Here is a 24,470-nt window from a genome sequence, read left to right on the forward strand (position 1 = left end):
TGACTGTCTAAGTGCTATATATTTGTTTTATCGACTACAAAAAGGCATTTTATAGAGTACAACATGATAAGCTGCACATACTCATAAATTATCTTGGAGGAAACTGGATTAGATGATAGATCTAAACAACATTAGATATGCCGACGACGCAGTAGTTTTTGCAGATAGCCTAGATGATTTGCAAAGAATAATGTCGCGCATATAAGACATAAGTAGTGAACATGGAATTTCAATACGAGAAAAAAAGAAAGTAATGGTAGTCATTAAGAGCGAAATATATTACATATACGGCTTTTGGTTAACCAACAACCAATTGACAGAGTGGACAGCTACACATACCTTGGTACCTACATAAACAGTCAATGAGACCACTCTAGTGAAATAAAACAACGCATAGGAAAAGCGAGATCAGCGTTCATAATGATGAAGTCTCGTTTTAGAAGTCACATTTACCACTTGTTAACAAAATTTCTATTATCAGATCCTATGTATTTTCTAGATTATTATACTGAGTAGAAGCCTGGACTCTTTCCGAAACTTCTTTAAGAAAACTCAAGGCATTCAAGATGTGGTATTACAGCCGCATTTTAAGAATTTCGTGGATGGGTCGTGTGACTAATGTTGAGGTCTTACGTAGAATGGGCAAGGAATGCGAGATTATTAACACACATTATTATCAAAGAGCGCAAAGTAGAATATCTTGGCCATGTTATGAGGAATGAATAGAGATTGCCGCTACTCATTCTTCAGGGCAAGGTATTGGGAAGAGAGGACCAGGGAGAAGAAGAATATATCTGAGAAACTGGTTCAATACCTACATCGACAAACAGACTATTCCGAATAGCAGCATGCAAAGTTAGGATAGCCATGCTGATCGCCAACATTCGGAACGAATAAGCACCGTGAGAAGAAGAATATCTCATTTTAAATTCTTCTTCTTCATGTGCCTCGTCCGTTGCGGACATTGGCACGTTAGTCCATGAGTGTCTTCTTCTTCTGGGTCCACGTTTGCTCTCTATTTTACTCTGTATTGTCAGTGGCAGTATACGATATTTATCATGTCTCATAATATGATCGAGGTATTCAGGTTTCCGTTTCTATTGTGAAACAGATTTCTCATTTTTGTTTTCTCCTCAGCGCAATACCTCTACGTTGGTAGTGTGAGTCGTCCAGGACATTTTGAGGATAAGTCGGTACACCCACATTTCGAATACCTCTAGCCTTTTCGATAATGTTTCCGTTATTGTCCAGGTCTCTGCTCCATACAACAAGACTGGAAATACATAGCATTTTAGCAGCCGTATTTTTAGTGGGACAGATATGTCGCAATGATTGAATATATTTCTCATGTTAAATGTAGCTCTGGCCTTTTCAATTCTACATCGTATTTCGGTTGTTTGATCCCATTTCTAGTTGACGACTGTTCCAAGGTATACATATACTTCTACGTGTTGAATTGGTTTTTTATTTTCAATTGTCTGGCAGGTTTTTGAGTTTTGCTCACCAGTGTCCATTTTTGTTTTATTTATGTTGATGGTTAAAATCTCTTTTTTCACTCGCTCTTTGTAGGTACCCGCGTATGACAGGCCTGTCGATACTGCTAGCAACCACAACTGTATCGTCTGCATATCGGTTTATCTAATTATTACTCCAGTAAATTTCAATATTTTTTTTCACTTACGGAAATATTTGACATAAATTAATCAATGATTATACAATATTGTTTTGTCTACAATTTTTTTATTAGGATAATGCCTCAACAAATACTAATGGCCATTGGCATGTGTAATGTGTGTAAAAATGTCGACGTCATCGTCTTTACAAAGAGACGCTAATTGTATCCGAACAATGCGTTATTTGCGGCCCTATAAAAATTAAATTTGCCAGAAAGTGAATAAAACTGAAATTGTTTTTAGATCCGCCCCACATAACATACTAGAGCTTACTTATGTTATTTATGTATTATGTCAAAACTAGTATAATCCCCCAGTAAACACTTTGAGTCATTTTGAACCTCGTTTAACTTTCAACCATTCGTATAACGTCACGGTTTCAAGCATAAAAAATGTATATTTGTATTGTTAAGACACTGTGACGTTATACAATCATGATTGAAAGTGAAAGTCAAACAAGGTCCAAAATGCGTACTGGGAGGGGGTGGGGCCACTTTTCTAAACAAAACCGCGTGATTCATCGTATTTCCGTGGTTACAAAACTCGTTTTCAATTGTTTGTAGATTTTCTTAAAATCCGGCAAACGCGCATCTGTCTCCATTTAATACATCACTGCTGCCATCTACTAAATGACACGTGAACTCATCTTCTCATCTATTAAGTGACAGCGGAACTAATTTATCACTAGAAAAATGCCAACTTATTGCTGTAATTTCAACAAAATCCCCAGATTGCAGCTTTTAACTAAAATTTTTACTTTTAGGTACAGTTAATTTAAAAATTATGGCAGTATGGACAATGAAATTTTGTTTAAAATAAAGCTTTTTGCATAGTTAATCGTTTCTGGGAGTTATTTTCCACCCAAGTTCAAAATTTATTATGCAAAACGAATTTTTATAGCAAGTTACTAAGTAAGTTATGACATGGACTCCTTTATGTACAGTTATAAAAAATATACTGCTTTCTTTGGAAATTTTAACTAGATACTATTAAAATAGAAAGTCTACAGTTCACGTACATACCCCTAAGTTGAAGATTGGTTTTGAAATAGTGACGGTAACTGTACCTAAAAACTATATAAATTTTAACATTGTGTCATACCACCTTAATAAAAAGTAATTTATTGTTTACTATTTATGGAAGATCCAAGCAGAGAATAATACACTAGCACTAGGGTATATTCTGTGATCCAAGTATTTTGTTAAGAATGTTTAAAATTGTAAGCGTTCCATAGTAACAATATATTATTAAAAAATCACTTTATAACTTTTCCTCTTTTATAATAAAATATATAGTATATAAATTATTGCAATCACTGAATACATGGTGAGTGAAAAAATTATCATATTAATCAATGGAATTATTAATTTATGCGATTATACAAGTAACAGTTATCCAAGAACATTCAAAAGCCATCTCTTTATAAATGATGACATTGTCAAGTAATGTTTACATATCCATACCAGTCAGAATTTTACTAATAGGGCTTTTCATCGATTGTCATTTGTTTCGAGCTTCTGTCATGTGTCACATAATATTAATATATCTACGTCATACGTCTTTGGTTTGTATCATTGTATATACCAATAACGTATGACGTAGATATATTAATATTCTGTGACACATGACAGAAGCTCGAAACAAATGACTGTGAATGAAAAGCCCTATACACGTAATTTGCCATGTAAAGACAGAAAAAGTAGGGATAGCCGTAAAATATTTGCGCCAACACTCTTAAAATAACTTGACAATTTTCTCTCTTTTTTCGACTATTTATATAGTACACTTCGCGTCATATAAAACTGGTACACTTTTTTTTCCCAATGTAAACCTGTGTTCAGACTGACAATTATTGTTCGTGAATCACTTCGTTGTTGCCATCACAGATAACGGAATTGCACTAAATCTAAATACAAAAAAATAACGTTTAAAATGTATATTTCGAATTGTAATACATATAAATATGTATTTAAATTCCATACTTGTTCACTGTAAAAATTATTCATTTTGTATTAATTTCAATTTTTTTTTTATTTTTCCAGTGTGTTTTATTTATTTTACACAACTTAATGCAGTTTTGTCCTACAATTTACGAGAAACCAATCACACCTCTCGATTTGACCTTAAACATAATAATTTAATAAAGTCATGTCAAGATTTATATCTATCATTATTTTTTAATTGAAATATTTTAATAATTTATAATAAAACACGAATCAATGTATGGATACTTAATTGAGATGACGGAAAATTACCATTGGCTTAGTTTTTAGTATATTAAAAAATGCGGTCTGTCGCTCAGCCCCGTTTTTACCTAGTTTGATATAATATTTTCGTTGAACTGGCAACGTTGCCCTAGAAATTAGAATGACACTTGTGACAAGATCAACTTACACAACTTGAAAAACACGATTTTCGGCTATAAGAGTTATACCAGGTTTTTTTGACGCGAAGTGTACCAACCTAAATAGTCATCTCAACTTTTCAAATGACAATGTCATTGTCAACCTAATATTTACATCTGCAGTTTCCATACCAGTGAAAATTTTACTACACGTAATTTGTCGTGTAAAAAAAGAAAAAGTAGGGATAGTCGATTCGCTCCGTCAAATATTTGTACCATTACTCTTACCCGTTGTCCTAGGTGAGCGACGGAAAACGACGCGACGCGATGCGATGCGTTGCGATGCGATGCGACCAGTAATTCACGCGACGTGTGGCTTATGTAGCGTCGCATCGCGTCGCTTTCCATCACTCAAACCAGGAAAAACGTGACGATGTCAATTATTCAGTCCTATTCTTAAGTGTGGGGAAGTATACGGCAGTGTTACTAGAAAATTCATATTTTAAATACTTAGCTAAAAAATTCCATAAACGAAAAAGAAAGACAACAAATGTCATATATTTAGAACGAGTAAATTTCGAGAGTTTAATCATTTATATCCGAAATTAATGAAATAATCCACGTTGGTTTAAAGAGTACTGTGGCTTATTCACTTTCGATTATATCATTGCAGCTGTTAAACTCAGTATTAATAACTGAGCTATCAATAACTATCAATAAGTAATTTTCAAATACCAAATTCTATTGAGGAGAGGCTGTTACTGACTTTAAGGTATGTTAATGAAAAAACACTGGTACTATATAGTTATTATTAGTTTTTATTTATTTAATAAACTATTGCATAGCATAATTTGAATTGAAAAAAGCAATGGGGTGTCACACTGTGTCGTGTCTCGTCGCGAACAAATCAAGTTCGTACTTCGTCGCGTCTTGTCGTAGACTGATTAACCCGAAAACGTAGGCCATACACAAATACAACCATTACTTGATATTTTCACGTCGCGTCGCGTCGTGTCGCGTTGTCGCGTTTGTCGTTCACCTAGGACAACGGGTTAATAATGCTACAATTTTGTATTTATTTATCACAGAAACCCACTTATTACTGAAACTTTTTTTTTATTTTGTCTATGCATATTTAAAGAATATAATATAAGGAAATGTGTCTTATTTAACGACAAAAGACACTAAAATGTTAATTTTTGCATGAGCTGTCAAAATATGTCATGTTCTCTTAAAAGAGCAGCAGTAAAAAGCAGTATATGTTAGAAAATAAAACTTTAATAATACAAAATTACAAAGTATGGAAATCATTAAAGCATTTTTTGGGTGTAATGGTATTTTACATATTTCGCATAAAACTTTACCTTTTTCTTGCCAAGCCCACAACGAGATTTTTTTTATATAAACAATTAAATGGTTCATACCATCATATATTGAATGTAAGACTGTGTTGGGATTCCGTCTTGTTGTGCCGCATTTGGTATCTCTTTTGTAGGTTTCTAGAAGGTTACAAGCCATTTGCCTTCTAAATTTAAGCTGATCAGGGCTTCCTCCGTCGTTTTGGTCCAATTGCGAAAATTGCGAATATAAGCTCCACCTCCAGCTAGATTTTGCAATTTAGCTACCTTGCAAAAGACTCAAAAATTATGGAGAAATTACAAGAACATTCCGAGAATTACGCTATTTAGCTTACTTCGAACAAAAGGCATATATCAGTGGATAGCTGCTAGTCCTGTCGCCAGGGGGGGTACAACGGCCTCCTGTATTCAGATGGACTTACCAAGTTTTTATTATGTATTTTGGCCCCTAGAACACGAATTTTTTGGGTAACAGTTGATCCGGATGTCGATAAGATTGTTATAAACAAAGAAGTTGAGGAATTACATAACAGCGATTTCTCGCAAAACAAAACATGTTTTTGTATTTTTTGGGTCATTCTAACCAAAAAATGTTCCTACAAGTTTTTTCGTAGGATGCATAGTTTTCGAGATAAACGCGGTTGAACTTTCAAAAAATCGAAAAATTGCAATTTTTGAACCCAAATAACTTTTGATTAAAAAATAAAATAGCAATTCTGCTTACCGCATTTGAAAGTTCAAGTCAAATTCTATCGGTTTTGAATATTTAAATTGCTAAAAATGTATGTGTTTATTGCTAAAAAAAAGCTATAAACACATAGTGTTTCCCGTGCCTAATACATGCGTTTACATGTATGCTACGTAGAAATAGCCTCGCTTGCACTTGTACTTACTCTACCTACTCGTTCGATTTTAAATGAGAAATCATTGAAAACATCACTCCAGCACTAGGTGTTTATACTTTTGTTTAACAATAAAACAATAAATTTTTAGCAATGCAAATAGCTAAAACCGATATACTTTGACTTGAACTTTCAAATGCGGTAAGCAGAATTGCTATTTTATTTTTTAATCAAAAGTTATTCGGGTACAAAAATTGCAATTTTTCGATTTTTTGAAAGTTCCACCGCGTTTATCTCGAAAACTATGCATCCTACGAAAAAAATTGTAGGAACACTTTTTGGTTAGAATGGCCCAAAAAATACAAAAACATGTTTTGTTTTGCGAGAAATCGCTGTTATGTAATTCCTCAACTTCTTTGTTTATAACAATCTTATCGACATCCGGATCAACTGTTACCCAAAAAATTCGTGTTCTACGGGTCAAAATACATAAAAAAAACTTGGGTATTGTACCCCCCTGGCGACAGGACTATTCCTACAAAAGTATGTTTTATTTTATTTGTCAATAGACCGTGCAGTATCGCCGCCCCCGCTAGCGCAATTATTCCGATTCTATTTTTTTGCACAAACTTACTCAAAAAGAGGTCATTATAACATATCCACTGGGTGCCGGGCGGTGCCGTGATCGAAAAATTTTTTAAACAATTTTTTTAAACAAATTCACAAAAATAATTTTTTTATTTCCAACAATTTTTTTTAGATAACTTGGGTCATTCTGAGCAAAAAAGGTCTCCTGTCATTTTTCTCTAAAATTGACTGTTGTCGAGTTATACGCGATTAAAAATTTGAAAAATGCGAAAATGACCATTTTCAAGGCTTCATAACTCGATTAAAAATGATTATTATGAAATTCAAAAAGTGACAAAATCAAGATTTAAATACCTTCTTCAATCTCCTGAAGAGATTTTTGTCACTATTTTATTACAAAGCTGTTATTTTTAGTTATTAACAATTAGCGGTATAGTCCAACTGTATCGTCGCCCCCGTTAGCGGAACTATTTCGATTCGATTTTTTTGCACAAACTTACTCAAAAAGAGGTTCTTATATCATATCCACAGGGTGCCGGGCGGTGCCGTGGTCGAAAAATTTTTTAAACAATTTTTTTTAAACAAATTCACAAAAATAATTTTTATTTCCAACAATTTTTTTTAGATAATTTGGGTTATTCTGAGCAAAAAAGGTCTCTTGTCATTTTTCTCTAAAATTGACTGTTGTCGTGTTATACGCGATTAAAAATTTGAAAAATGCGAAAATTGCCATTTTCAAGGCTTCATAACTCGATCAAAAATGATTATTTTGAAATTCAAAAAGTGACAAAATCAAGATTCAAATACCTTCTTCAGCATTCTGAAGAGATTTTTGTCATTAATTTATAACAAAGCTGTTATTTTTAGTTATTAACAATTAGCGCTATAGTCTAACTGTATCGTCGCCCCTATTAGCGGAATAATTTCGATCAGATTTTTTTGCACAAACTTACTCAAAAAGGGGCCCTCATAGCATATCTACAGGTTGCCTTGCGGTGCCGTGGTCGAAAAATTTTTTAAACAATTTTTTATAAACAAATTCACAAAAATAATTTTTTCATTTCCAAAAATTTTTTTAGATAACTTGGGTCATTCTGAGCAAAAAAGGTCTCTTGTAATTTTTCTCTAAAATTGATTGTTGTCGAGTTATATGCGATTAAAAATTTGAAAAATGCGAAAATGGCCATTTTAAGGCTTCATAACTCGATTAAAAATGATTATTATGAAATTCAAAAAGTGACAAAATCAAGATTGAAATACCTTCTTCAGCGTCCTGAAGAGATTTTTGTCATTATTTTATTACAAAGCTGTTATTTTTAGTTATTAACAATTAGCAATTAATTATTAACAATTATTGTTTACATAATTTGAAAATTTTATTATAACTATAGAGGGTTATTTCAAGGTCAAAATTACTTTATATTTTTCTTTGTCTTTCCGGACCTGGACTTTTCTTGTGATTAGTAAATGGCTCGTTTAGTATCTGAATGAGACATACAGTGAGGATGTTTGAGTTGGAATAAATTAATTTGCTCGAGAATGGGCGACTATGGAGATAAATCCCGAAACATGTCGATTTTTTTAAGTTATACTTTTTTGGCATGGTATTGTATAATAATAGTGACGTCATCCATCTGGGCGTGATGACGTAATCGATGATGTTTTTAAATGAGAATAGAGGTCGTGTGACAGTTTATTCGAAAGAATATTCAATTCTCTATTCACTAGTATAAACATTAACATAATTATTTATACAGGATGTCCAAAAAAAATTGAATTAAATTAATTGAGACAAAAAGAAGAATGTATGCAATTTATTTAATACAAACTACATTTTACTGCTCTCAGTAAACAGAAAAAAATGTTAATTTAAAAACTTAGAGGCAGGTGGGTGGCAGCTTTAATATTGAATTTAAGCAAAAAACAATATTTATTTATCAAAAATACATTTTTCCTGCTTTCAGACAACAGTAAAATGTATTTCGAATTAAATAAATTATATACATTCTAATTATTGTTTCAATTAATTAAATTCGAAAAAAAAAGTTTGGACACACAGTATAAATAATTAGGTTAACGTTTATATTAGTGAATAGAGCATTGAATAAGCTATCACACGACCCCTCTTCTCATTTAAAAAAATTATCTATTACGTCATCACGCCCAGATGGATGACGTCACTAGTATGATATATATGCCAAAAATTATAATTTAAAAATAAAAATCGACCTGTTTCGGGATTTATCTCTAGAGTCGCACATTCTCTAAAAAATGTATTTATTTCAACTCAAACGTCCTCACTGTATGTGCACCAAATACCAAAAAAAAAAGGATCTAAAATTGGATCAGAAATAAATGAACAAAATCGATAAAACACCCTGTAACTCCGATATAAAAACCGTTACAGCTAATAAATGTGGTATGTCTAGAACTAGCTTCTAGCTAACCTTATTTCACCATTTAAGTATTTCCGTTTTCCAATTTTCCAATTTTTCAATTAAACACCCTGTATAAGTTGTTAATTTATTGGGATATTTACAAAAATATGGTAAAAGCACCTCTGCTAGTTCTTGAATCTTTATTTTTTAAGTTACATTTTTTCCTTTCTTTTCTTTTTTGTTTCAAATTACGCCGGTGTTTGTACTTTGTATTTTTATAATTCGTCACTTTTACTGTTTAGAACTTGTTAAATTTATTATGTTCTTCTCAAAACTTATTTCCTATGTGGAACGTATTCTACTATATATCACATACTTCATCTAATTACCCAATAAATTTAGACACAAATCACATTGCTCTCAAAACTAAAACTTGGTACATCTTAACTACCCTGTAACTCCTTAAATGTATTGGCACTCAGCGATCCACATATAGAATACAAATTTTCTTCAAAAGCCTGAACGCTTTAAAGACGGTAGTCGGTAAGTAAGAGCTTAAACAACGTATCTCAAAAGATTCTGAGGTAGAAAAGAAATGAGACGTGACTGTTGTAGCAGGAGCACGTTTCCGATAAACATGGAACTTTATGATTATTTGTGCTGTTCTTTTGTAAAAGAAATAGTCGGCTGGCATATTGCATGAACATGAGTTAAATGTTGTTGTGTACGTAAACACAAACATCTTTTACTTTGAATGTACTAGAAGTGTATCGTTTGAAGTGCAGCTCTAGCTTTTTTGAAATACAAAGTAAATATGTTATTTTTCGTACTTCCGGGCCTAAAGTGACAACTTCACTCCCTTGTGACAGGTACTAAAGTGTCACATTTAATCCCTCCGGGATTAAATATTGACGAAACTCCCGGAACGATTAAATCACAAACAAACGAATTTAAGGGATATTTTATTGAAAAATATAATTAATTAGAATGGTAATTAACGTTAATATTCAAATTAATATTGTGACAGTTCGTCATATTGACCAGTCTTTCCTGGGTTAATGCAGCAGGTAACTGACGAGTAACAGATAGGTCCTTTTCATATTGAACTGGTGTTTGTTTCGAAGATCCTGCGGAAACAGGAAGCGAGAATGAGGACTGTGGCATAACTATAGTGGACGAATCGGCGACTTGACCAAATATTTTATCTGAAATTTTTTGTTTATTTTTAATAGACGATTCAATATATCCCTCGGCCACGTTGGAGGATTTCCATCCTCCATGTCTCTTCAGCACGTCTATTGTTGCTCCCGAATCAGCTAACAAAGACGCAGATGTGCGTCTAAAACAATGTCCCGTATAAGACGTCGCATTTTTTATTTCAAGAAAGCTGCTATTTGCCGTGGAATTGTACCAAACATGTTTTTTCCTACTACTCGCGTAGTACATTCTTTGTTGATGTATTGAACAAAAAATTTTGAATGAGTTGTCCCTGTCTTTCGCAATGCCACATATTTCCGAAATATCGCCACAAAACTGATGGCACTGTTTTCTGAATTTTTGATCACAAAATTTCGGTCAATTTTATTTTTGGTGTTTCTAATCGCAATTAGGAAGGAATCGCCCAAATCTCTCACATCGTCGATTTCTAAATCAACCAACTCTTTTCCACGACAAGCTCCCGCAACGCCCAAAATAAGTGCAACCTACAAAAAAATTGATTTCTTAAAATTTCTGAATATAAACAAATTTCCAAATTTACCTTAAGCATTAAATATTTATCATCCGGAGCCTCCCGTAAGAACTGATCTACCTGCTCAGACGTGAGAATTCTTGACTTCTTTGGCTTAAATCCCTCATTTCTTCTCTTCAAAAAAGCTAATAATTTTGGAAATTTACTTATATCAATATCTTCTCTAATGTTAATAACCGATTTCAGCATTGAGTAATGTGCCCAGAGAGTTGAGGCACAAACCGCTTTTGATTTATCATCGAAGTAGACTAACAGCGCATTTTCAGTAGGTTGTCTCACATTTTTTAAGCGGCACCACTTTTTAAAAGCATCGTACTGCTGCTCGTATAGTTTTCTAGATTTCGGTGGTAACAATTCTTCACCTACTTCGGCTGCTCTTTTATCAATATCAGATACACCTTCTTCACTCATGATACCAATAATTATCAATAACAATGTTTCTTTACAATGACACTAGTAATGACAATGTTTCTAAATTATAACTGTCACAACGCAATGTTACTATGGTAACTTATTTTAAAGACAGTTTATTAAATGAGTTGAAGAGAGAAAAAACTGATTGAAATTATTGAAATAATTAATAAAATCATACCGGAAGTACGAAAAGTATCGTATATACCTTGCGACTGAAGTACATTTAATCCTTCAGGTAAATTATGGCCCTCCCTGCGGTCGGGCCATAAACTTTACCTTCAGGATTAAATGTACTACTTCAGTCCCGCGGTATATAATGTACTATATATTGTAATACAGGAATGGTCTAATAATTAAAAATTATTATATACAATCCAAAACCTTTTTATTTGTACCATATAATGGTGTAAAGTGTAAGGTTTAATTTATTTCTTAACAAATTTCTTTCATTCTTTACGGTGGCGTGTCAACATCTTTGCGTGTGTCCATGTCACTCCTCTTTTCTCCACGTTCCGATTACTGCATCCCATGTTTGTCCTGGTCTTCCTCTTTTTTTTTTTTTAATATTTTTGCTTTCCGCTCTCTTCTCACTGGTATGGTATGTTTCATCCGGTGCAAATGACCCCATCAAGTCAACTCTCTGTGTTCTATAAACTGCAATCTGGATTGAATTTTCATTTCGTTCCTAATATTCGTGTTGCTTATTCTATCCATTTTGGTAACACCTTTAACACTAGAAGCACCAGAGCGGTCATTTTGGCTGCTTTCTATTTTTGACCCTCTGTATTACTACTTATTCATAGTTATTGTAGAAACTAAAAAAATTAGGACTTTTCTACATCTATTTAAGGATTACAAATTCTCTTTTGCAGGTAGGTGGGTACTTAGTGTAATTATTTTTTGAATATGTTGATGTCTACCTAGAAAAGATGCGGTCCTTATTACGGAGGAGGAGTACCAGATCTGAGCGATGATCAACAGATAAATTTGCACTTGCGTCGGCAATATGGAATCTATTTATACAGAATTGAATATTTTGCTACACCTACAACTGGCTAAAATATATTTATCGACGAACAGCTTTTTCCCACAAAAGCAAGATGTCACTTCACCCAGTACATGGCGTATTAAGCCGATAAGTTTGGAATCAAATTCTGGCTTACAGCTAATGTCTAGTCCAAATATTTATTGGACGGATTTCCTTACCTACGGAAAGATGAACAACGATCAGACAATCAACTTCTAAGGGAACATGTAATTAGCCGTCTAATGGGCCCATTTATTAATAAGGGAAGAAATGTCACGACACATAAAAAGTATAACGAAAAAAGGCTACCAGCAGTATTGGAACAATAAACCAAACAAGAAAGGATATTCATCCGTCAATAAAAAACGAAAAGATGGAATTATACAAATAAAAAATTTTCATACACGAAGACTTGAGCTAACTAGGCAAACCAGATGTACCAGAGAAAAATGGTCAAAAATGTTCTAGCGCTGAATTCTCTATACTCAAACAATATTGAAATAGGCATAGATAAAGAGGAGAAACCTAAAACCATTACCTACTACAACCATACAAAATACGGAGTAGACGATGTAGATTAGATGGCCATACAGTGCTCAACCAAATCATCTTCAAGAAGATAGCCGTTGCAGGCTTTTCTAATATTTTAGATATGGTAGGAAGAAATGCTTGAATTCTGTATAAGGAAGTTACTGGTTGTCAAATATCTGGGCAAACTTTCCTACTTCAGTTAGCAGAAGAATTGCGACAAGATCATCTGACTAAGGGCAGGACAAGATCAACGGAAACAAATCAGAGATACAACACCTTAATCAAATAATAAACGGAGGCAGTGACAAAAGCTACCATATCTCGGACATGTGATGCGGAGCGAGAAGTATGGCATTCTATGACTCATAATACAAGGAGGGGTAGATAGTAGAAAAAGCATCGGAAGAAGACGAATTTCATGGCTGAGAAACCTGAGTGAATGGTTTAGAGGCAGCTTAAAACAACTATTCAGAGCTACTGACCCAAAATTGAAATAGCTATGATGATTGCCAAACTCCGTAGCAGAGATACCACCTGAAGAAGTGGAAACTGGGAATTAAAACTAAAATAAAACATGTAAAAGTCATATATAATATATAATTAAATAATTTATTTAAATTAACTAAATGTTTTTGTTAGTCGGTATTAACTCAATATAGGTTTTTTTTCAATTAAAAAACGAGACGAAAACGACTGGCGATAGAAAATTCTAATACCCGTCATCTTGACCGCTCCGGTGCTTCTAGTTATGCAAAAATGTTGGTGCTTCTAGGGTTAACTCTTCTTAAAAACTTGTACCCATGATTCGCTGCCAAAAGTCAGAACAGGTCTATAGACTGCTTTGAAAACTTTCATTTTTGTATTCCGTGATATTTCTTCTCTGTATTATAAGATTGTAGCGTTTTCTCTACTCTGCTATTCATTTTGGCTTCTAGAGAACTTGTTCTATTTTTGTTCCTTCAAGTTCTTCTCTTGTTTCTCCTATCTGCATAACTATGGTTTTGTTGATATTTATGTTCATTTCGTTTTCGTTAAGCACTTCTTCCCATATTTTTAAGTTGTACTAAAGTTATTTTTCAATTTTTGGAATTAGCACCAGATCGTCAGCAAATGATTTTTCTGAGATTTTTATTATTTGTTGATTTATATACCCTATTCAGTTTTTTACTCTTTGTTGTATTTCTTAATATTTCGCGAAATGAACATCAGATCGAAAAACTGAAAAATACTTTTTTGCACGATTGATCATTTTTGACTGTTTACCGTGACAGATTTTACGTCAGTAGTTGACATTTACTAGCAACTCGACGGTAAGTAATCCAACTCGACGGTAAGTACTCCAACTCGACGGTAAGTAATTCACTTACCGTCGAGTTAAAAAATCTCTTAATTTTAATTTATTTTTTGAAAGAATAAAGAAAACTAACGAATTATTTTATTAATATTGAAACTTATGGTACAATTTGTTAAATTATTTAATGAAATCCCACTTGTTTGGGTTGTGGTTTCACTTCTAACAGAAACTCCTGCAGAATCGCATGCATTAGTAGTATCCAACATTTTTTCTCTTCAAATACGCGATCAAAGTTGAAAACTTGGAAATATCAATGCCATCATAAAGAAAAATGGTGGATTTAATCATTGAATATTCTGCCCAGAGGCTTCCAGGAGCTTTCAACTGCATATGTCTTTGAACGAAATATGTCAATAGAGTCTTTTCTTCGATTCTTAAATTCTTGCCTTCGCACCATTTTTTAAAACTTTGGTAGGTATTTTGATAACGGATTTTGGATTTTTCGGGAATAATTGCGGAACACCCTTCTTCCCAAGCCCGTTCAATTTCTTCAAATTCACTTTCGCTCATATTTTAATTTATAATAATCAAAATTGTACTTAAAATTATTGACAACTAAATACAAACTCAATTCTCCATTGTTGTTATGCACCCTAGTTACTACCTAACAACCAAAATATCTATCTTGATAAAATGAATGAAACTAGTCAATATGACGAAAATGTTTAATTGTATAATTTATAATGGTATCAATCGTGCAAAAAACGTTATAAGCATGTCGAACGTTAAGGGTAACCAATCTCAGACAATAATTGGAGTCGTCGCTCCGCTCCTCTTCCAAACAATTGTCTTCGATCGGTATAAAACCCTTACCGTTCTCTATACTTAATATACTATACGTTCCATAAATAAATAAACATTACATTGCCTTCCTTGGCGCTTGTCCATATGAACGCGGTTAGCCGACGTTTGTATCGTACACATGAGAGCGATTGACTGGCGGTCTCATTCCTCCCCTAGTAAACTTACAACCACCGCAATTTGACGACGGAAAGGTTGCATATTATGTTCGATTCCATTTGTTTCTTGGCAACTCGAACCGCGGCGGTTGGGTTTTTCAGGTAAACCGCGGCGTCAAACCTTGGCAAACCGCCCTATCTGAACAAGGCCTTACCCATGATTTAACTGACACTGACAGATGCTGTTTCACAACCACATATTCAATCATGGTTAGTTGACCGTAAGTTTTGTTTTACTTTTCTTACGTTGGTAGGAAATTATGAACAATGATCACCAGAATTATCAGATCAGCTGATCAGTCAGATGAGTTTTGATTGATTTTTTTAGGATAAATTCAATAAATTGTTATATTTCTTTAGGACTATTTGTTGTGTGTGTGTGTGTGTGTGTGAAAAAATGGCTTGGATGCGAGTCCGTTAGCCACAGATTTTTATTTTATTTTTACGTCAATTTATTAGTTTTTTTATATTTATACGTATTTCACTTAAATGATTAAATTTGTTTCTTTCAAGTATTTATGAGTAATTTAAATATTTCTATTTTAAGACAACTTAGTAGATATTCTATACTAATTGGAAAATGAACTTGTGTTTGTCATAAATTGTAATATAATTGATTTATATATCTCTCGTTAATTTTGCATTCCAAGAAAATATGGTTTAAATCTCTAATCGAAACATTACCACAAAAACATACTGATGAATTAATTATTCCTAATTTGTGCAGATGTGCCTCATATTTCCCGTGTCGAGTTTTTAATCTGACGATAGTAGAAATATCTTGCTTTGGCAGGTTATATTTAAATATGTATTCAGGTGGCGGAGGAAGTTCTTGATGTAAAGAAAAATATAAATTTTTTGACATGCTTGTAATATTTTTCCATTCTTTTTTCCATATTTTATTTATTCTAACTTTGACGTCATTTATTGCATCTGTCGATAAGATGTGAGTTAGTATCTCACCTTTTTTTATTGCATCTTTGGCCAACTCATCCACTTTCTCATTACCCAGTATACCGGCATGCCCTTTTGCCCATATAAATACTACTTCCACTTTAGACAAATTATTTTTTATATTACATAAAATTTTTGATTTGTATGAACTAAAATCAGTATTTTCAATTGCATATATTGCAGATCTGGAGTCTGTTATTATCACAGCTTTTTCAATGTTATTCTCTTTGATCGATTCTAGACTATTTGTTGTATATATTTTTTAGGTATTTTATATTTAGTTATGGAGTTTATTTTGCAGATTCAGGAAAAATAAATATCAGCCCAAAAAACAAAAAGCTTAGTAATTGCCAAAGAACCAATAAGATGCAAATTGGAGTTAGATAATCAAATTATACAAGTAATGACTTTCAAATATCTGGGAATTAATCTATCATCCGACAACAATATCGAAGAAGAGGTAAAAGACCAAATAATTAAAGCCAGTAGAACGGCTGGATGCCTAAACGACACAATTTGGAAAAACAAACACCTAAGATTGGAAACAAAGGCCCGAATATACAGAGAGTGTCTGTAATTTGGATTAAATTCAATATCTCAAATACTAATTGTTTTTTTGAAAAATGCTAGGACCCGTCGATTAGTATTTCAAATTGTCCTTTTTGTCATACAATAATAATGTATACAGGGTGTCCCATTTTAGAGATATGACGTCATCGTTGATTTTCTTAAATGGCAACACTGTCATTTTGATAGCTATTTTAATAGGGTGTCTAAAGTTATAGATAACTGCAAAATATCAAATTATTATTCTCTACTGTTTACAAGATAATAGAAAATAACAAAGTTGTGTCTGTAATTTGGAATAAATTCAATAATTAAAATACTAATTGTTTTCTTTTAAATGCTCAGACCCGTCGATTAGTATTTCAAATTGTCATTTTTGACACACAATAATAATGTATACAGGGTGTCCCAATTTAGAGATATGACGTCATAGTTGATTTTCTTAAATGGCAACACTATCATTTTGATAGCTATTTTGATAGGGTGTGTAAAGTTATACACAAATGCAAAATTTCAAATTTTTATTCCCTACCATTTACAAGATAATAAAAAATAACAAAGTTATGAAAAACAAGTAATCAAATAATAATTGAATTTAATTATTTCAATTAAGCAGATACTCATAATTTTGTCCTCAATTATTTTCAAATTGTCAATGGGCAACGTTATGAGCATTTGCTTATTTGAAATAATTAAGCTCAATTCTTATTTGATTACTTGTTCATAACTTTGTTATTTTTTTATTATCTTGTATATGGTAGGAAATAAAAATTTGAAATTTTGTAGTTGTGTATAACTTTACACACCCTATCAAAATAGCTATCAAAATGACAGTGTTTCCAATTAAGAAAATCAACGATGACGTCATATCTCTAAATTGGGACACCCTGTATACATTATTTTTATATGTCAAAAAGGACAATTTGAAATACTAATTGACGGGTCTGAGCATTTTTCAAAAAAACAATTAGTATTATAATTATTGAATTTATTCCAAATTACAGACATAACTTTATTTTCTATTATCTTATAAATGGTATAGAATCAAAATTTGATATTTTGCAGTTGTGTATAAGTTTAAACACCCTATCAAAACAGCTATCAAAATGACAGTGTTGCCATTTAAGAAAATCAACGATGACGTCATATCTCTAAATTGGGACATCCTGTATACATTATTTTTATATGTCAAAAAGGACAATTTGAAATACTAATTGACGGGTCTGAGCATTTTTCAAAAAAACAATTAGTATTTGAGATATTGAATTTATTCCAAATTACAGACTCTCTCTGTATAAGTCAGTTATTAGGCCAGTTATGACTTACACGGCCGAAACAAGACCAGATACCAGCAAAATACGAAGACATCTGGAAACCAACGAAATGAAGATCTTAAGAAGGATTGCTGGAAAAGGACTACAGGATAGGGTAAGAAATGAGGAAATCAGACGCATATGTGGGATAGACAATATAAATACCTGGGTAAAAAACAGAAAAGAAGAGTGGAATGAGCACATAAGCAGGATGTCTGAATCAGGGATAATAAGAATAGCCAGGGACAAGTCACCGTTAGGCAGGAGAAGTATAGGACGCCCAAGGAAAAGATGGAATGACAACTTACGGGCAGAATGAAAGGCACCGTTGAAGGAAAACAGGCAGTACTGCCTATATAAAAGAAGAAGAAGAAGAAGAAGAAGAAGAAGAAGAAGGAAAAATAAATGTGTGTATATGTGTGGTTAGGATATTCACTACGAGACTTGTGGTTTCATTTGCATAATCATATTTTTGATGTGGATTCTTGCTATCTTGCTTTAAAACTTCATATATTTTAACATACCTCCTATGGGATTAATAAAATTTGATATATGATGGTTGCATCTTAGATTTTGGACCATATAAATTAGTATGCAGAACTTTTTTAGAAGTACCTATTTTTTTCGTAAAATTATTATTAAAAATGCTTCCCATACGTGGCCAACTAAAGTACACACGCTGTATATTACATGCACAATATACGTTTTAAGTTTTGTTTAAGAATAATATTTGTTATAAGGTCTTTCGTCAAAATCGTTAAAATTAAATTGTTAATATAAAAACATGAAGCAAGCAAGGACTATATAATTGTGTATTAATAATTACCCCAGGAAGCAAATAATTAATTTAAACGCATTTAAGTACATATAAATTCATATCTGTAATTATAGTCCAGGGCGCATCTGTTTTGAGTTGGACGTTGAGAGGTGACTCAAATTTTTTTGCAGAAATTGCTTGAAAATAAATCAGATAATAATATTTGAGTTATCCTCCCTCTCAAAAAGGTCCGGAACATTGTTTAAATAATCAAAATGTCAAAAAATGAAGGAAAAATTCGATTTTTGTCTTAGTTTTTTGATTATAACTTTAAAAGTATTCATTTCCGAGAAAAGTTGTAGTGACATAAAAATTGCGTAATTAAATTTCCTACAATATCAAATTGGTTGAAAAATTTAAAAAATAGTCACCCTAGTTCCAAAATAGCAATAATTTCGAAAAAACCATACAAAAACAAGTATTCGCATTTTACGTTTTTCAACCATTTATGCTACACTTAGGACCTTCACGTTTCACCCAGAAAAACTTTATGATACAGTAAAACAATACTATAAATTTCATTAAGATCGGTTCAATACATTTTGCAAAATAAATTTTGCAATCCAGCTTTCGCAAAAAAAAATCATTTTTTCAAAATGTTACAGGACTGAAAATAAAGCAGATGGCAAGTTGAAATTTTTTTTTTGCTTTTAGAAGTGTACTGTACCTTTCATTTGCAATTTACAAAATTAAAACCGATTAATTACCACGGCGTCAGGAAATTTCTTAAATAAACATTAGTTTTTGATGCTACGCGCAGGACAGCGGTGTTCGATTCACACAGTTTGATTTCCACCAAAATTTCTTCCAATCTTTATCTAATATATTATTTTTTTATTCTATATTTTGTTGTATTTTAATATTTTAATTCCACAAAAATCAAACTAATTTTATTATTGTTTGTGAAATATTGTTTAAACAATTGCATATTATGTTTAAAAATAATAAACTTTTATTCTCTTAGTTAAAATATATGAACAAAGAAAGTTTTTGCTAATTAAAGTGTCATTTCAAAGGATAGAGTATGTGTTTTTTTTGCAATAAACAAATTTATTTATTTATATCGAAATGTAATAAAACTTAAAATGTATCAATTATTATCAAAGGTCATTGGAATGCCCAATCAGAGCAAACTATCTGCTGTCCTGCGCGTAGCGCCAATATTTAATGTTTATTTAAAAAAATTCCTGACGCCGTGGTCTTAATCAATTTAAATTTTGCAAAATTAAAAATGAAAGGTACAGTACACTTATATACGCAAAAAAAATTTCAACTTGCTATCTGCTTTATTTTCAGTCCTGTAAAATTTTGAAAAAATGAATTTTTTTTGCGAAAGCTGGACTGCAAAATTTATTTTGCAAAATCTATGAAACCGATCTTAACGAAATTTACAATATTGTTTTACTGTATCATAAAGTTTTTCTGGGTGAAATGTGAAGGTCCTAAGTGTAGCATAAATGGTTGAAAAACGTAAAATGCGAATACTTGTTTTTGTATGGTTTTTCGCAATTATTGCTATTTTGCAACTAGGGTGACTATTTTTTAAATTGTTAACCAATTTTATATTGTAGTAAATTTAATTACGCAACTTTTATGTCAGTACAACTTTTTTCGGAAATGAATACTTTTAAAGTTATAATCAAAAAACTAAGAAAAAAATCGAATTTTTCCTTCACTTTTTGACATTTTGATTATTTAAACAATGTTCCGGACCTTTTTGAGAGGGAGGATAACTCAAATATTATTATTTGATTTATTTTCAAGCAATTTCTGCAAAAAAATTTGAGTCACCTCTCAACGTCCAAATGTACTAATATTTTTACAGATGCGCCCTGGTCTATTAATAATTTACGTGTGTACACTTTACATTCTGTCCTGTCAATAAAACGAAATTAGGTTAGGTTAACCTCTGGTTAAGAGCTAAACCGTCACTCCAACGTCTGGTTAAAAATTTTATCAGTTAACCACAACTTCGCCGTTGACCTAATATTGTGAAACGCTATTTCGGGGTAACCTCTCTTAACCACAAGTTAACTTTACTTTGTGAAACCGGCCGTTAGTAGACCTATTGTGGCACGTCATGCGTCGGTCAGTAGGAAGACCAAGGAAGAGGTGGACAGACAAAATTAAACCCGATAATAAGGAGATATTGAGGATGGATAACTGTAGGAGAGCAGCCAACGAAAGAGATACTCAAAGGCGGAGGCTGGGGAGGTCAGGGTCCGGCTTGGGCTGTAGCGCTCTAGGAGATATGAGAGATGTACTATGTATCACTGTTTTATTGTTGCTTTCAATGTAAAAGAACATGAATTTAGATAATACATAAGGTAAGATATTAAATATCGGTTATGTTTAAAAATAAAGATTTAGAAATAATAAAATACAGGTAATATAACTTACATTTTTATTTCCTATATATAAAGTTTTCGAAACGACTGACTGTTACAAGAAAAGCAATAAATACTCACCTATTTTACTAGTGCAAAAACTATTTATACTCTTGCTATTGGAACGCAGTGCAGACAATTAAATGTTTTCAGTAATGTCGGATTTCATCGTTCCGTTTGTAGGTTGAATTCACCAAATGAGTTAGTCATGTTTATGAGTTTTTGTAAGTAGTGTACATCGAATCAGGCACAGCCAGTGTTTATTGTGCATGGGAAGCTTTTACTTCGTGAATCTTTGTTTCAAAAAACGATTGAACGGCGTGGAACTACAAATTATTTTTTTAAAATCATAGCGAATTTTTGCGGACGAGCTAAAATTTTTCAGGACGGGTAAAATTTTGAAATATACATAAGCGATGTCTTTATATACTTTTTGCATGACTCGAAATTTGATAAAGGTTTTTACTTGTCAAGAACTTTATCAAGACATAGATAATTTATCTGAGATAAATGAATCCAACGATTGTTTCCATTTTTCCAACATTGATCCGGATTATAATAATACTGTGAGTTAAAGATTGTCAACAAAAATAAATTTTAAAGAATTTTATATAACAAAAAAGCTTAACTAAGTTTGGTATAGTAACATATTTTTCAATCTCAATTTGAAATAGTTATTTATGAAACAGTTCGTGAAGTATGCTTTTTGCCAAAGCACGCGATTTTTAGAGCACGAGCGACAACGGAGCGAGTGCTATACATCGCGTAAGTTTGCAAAAAGTACTTCACGCACAGTTTCATACAATATTTTATCTACGATAAACAAATAAAAAAACTGTAACTCTTCGTCACTGGAATTAATTTCTATTCTACAATTTTTATAACTTTGACATTTAAAAATTCTAACTACTTTCAAACCACAAAACTGTCAAAAATTTTGTTGTAGGTAAGTCATTGCTCATATTGTCATCACCATGACAACGCGAAAGTTAAGAATATTTGATTATATGAAAGTGTGCCAAAAAACCCATTGAAAGTGTGCGAAAAATTAAATCCCATATAAAATACATTGTTACTTCACGCACACTTTAAAGCCTTCACGCACTGCTATCTATAATGACAGTTTTCACAAACTAAATACTTATACATAATATGTATGACATAGAGTAGATAATAGTTATTTATGAAACAGTTCGTGAAGTATACTTTTTGCGAACGTACGCGATTTTTAGAGCACGAGCGACAACGGAGCGAGCGATAATTTTTAGAACTTTGACATTTAAAAATCCTAACTACCTTCAAACCAAAAAACTGTCAAAAATTTTGTTGTACCTAAGTCATTGCTCATATTGTCATCACCATGACAACGCGAAAGTTAAGGATATTTGATTATATGAAAGTGTGCCAAAAAACCCATTGAAAGTGTGCGAAAAAGTAAATCCCATTTAAAATACATTGTTACTTCACGCACACTTTAAACCCTTCACTCACTGCTATCTATAATGACAGTTTTCACAAACTAATAACTTATACATAATATGACATAGACTAGATATGCTTCTTTTCATGAGCATTTTTCAGTGCGTCACAAATGATAGGAAAAAAGGTAAGTCTGTAATAATATACATTTTAATGACATGACATTTTAGTTAAATCTGACAGTTGTCACATTTTATATGCAATTTGACATAAAAACAAATCAATTGTGTTTATTGCATTTATAAAATGGTATTTTTTTTTATTTGTATAATCTTATAAATTGTACAGATTATATTCGTAGATATATTATATATTTCGTAAATAATTTTTTTTCGATTATAGCGCCATCTACTGACAACTAGAATAAATGTTATAAGTGTCACCGACGAAATGTAATCACCGACGTGCGTTTTTTTCTGTCACATACAATGTAATGCGTTAGAAAGAAATCGAAAAACTGTGACGCACTGAAAGGTGCGCATATAGGTGCGTTTATATAAAAATATGCTTTTTCTCATGAGCAATTTTCAGTGCGTCACAGTTTTTCGATTTGTTTCTAAGGCATTAAATTGTATATGATAGAAAAAAGGCACGTCGGTGATTACTTTGGTAATTATTCTAGTTCGGTGATTATTCTAGTTGTCTATAGATGGCGCTATAATAGAAAAAAATTTATTTACTAATTATATAATATATCTACGAATATAATCTGTACAATTTATAAGACTATACAAATCAAAGAAAATACCATTTTATAAATGCAATACAGACAATTGATTTGTTTTTATGCCCAATTGCAAATAAAATTTGACAACTGTCAGATTTAACTAAAATGTCATGTTAGAATAAATGTTATAAATGTATATTATCACGGACTTACCTTTTTTTCTATCATTTGTGACGCACTGAAAAATCCTCATGAAAAGAACCATACATATTTTTTAGATGAAACGATTGAGTCAATATTTTATTTATATTACAAATACGATTTATATATGTTTAGATTAACAAAACTAAAAGACATAAAATCTATATTAACTGATAACTGCGTATATTAATACTAGGTTGTTCAAATAAAAAGGTACGAAACAACATTGTGGGTATAAATGAAGTCTTTAGTCAAAGTGTTCGCCGTTGGCCTGAGCACACCGATCCCATTGGTTAACGAGCCAAAGGAATTCATGTTCCCAAAATTTCAGTAGCCGCGACGAGACCCGGTCCCTCACAGTGTCCTTCAGTTCGTCGTCCGAATTGAAGCGCTTCCCTTTGAGAGGTTTTTTCAGGGGATCAAACACATGGAAATCGCAGGGTGACCGATCTCTTTTCATTAGGTCGTCCACCTTGTCTATGAGATCGGCCGTGATAACCGTGTTTGCCTGGCCAGGTCTCGGTCCATCAACCAAGCTCTTATGGCCTGAACAAAAACGCGCACACCATTTTGTCATTGACTTATCTGACACACAGTCTTCCCCGGATACGATCACCATCTGACGATGAATAGCGGCCGGTTTAACACTTTCCTCCATCAGAACCCTGATAACGCCTCGCTGTCGATTTCGCCTAATCGTCGAATTTTTCAATGTGAACGCAATGATTTCCTCACACGAACTGCCGCGTCAATTGGACGGCGCTCTTATCTCAGGGCCTCTACTCTCTTCTGCGAATCCAGGACCCCGGACATGTCTCGATCGAAGCAGCCGAAGGCTACATTTGCATCCCTGGATTTGTCACTACG

This window comes from Diabrotica virgifera, chromosome 5, assembly GCF_917563875.1.
Source record: "Diabrotica virgifera virgifera chromosome 5, PGI_DIABVI_V3a".
Classification (NCBI taxonomy): Eukaryota; Metazoa; Arthropoda; class Insecta; order Coleoptera; family Chrysomelidae; genus Diabrotica; species Diabrotica virgifera.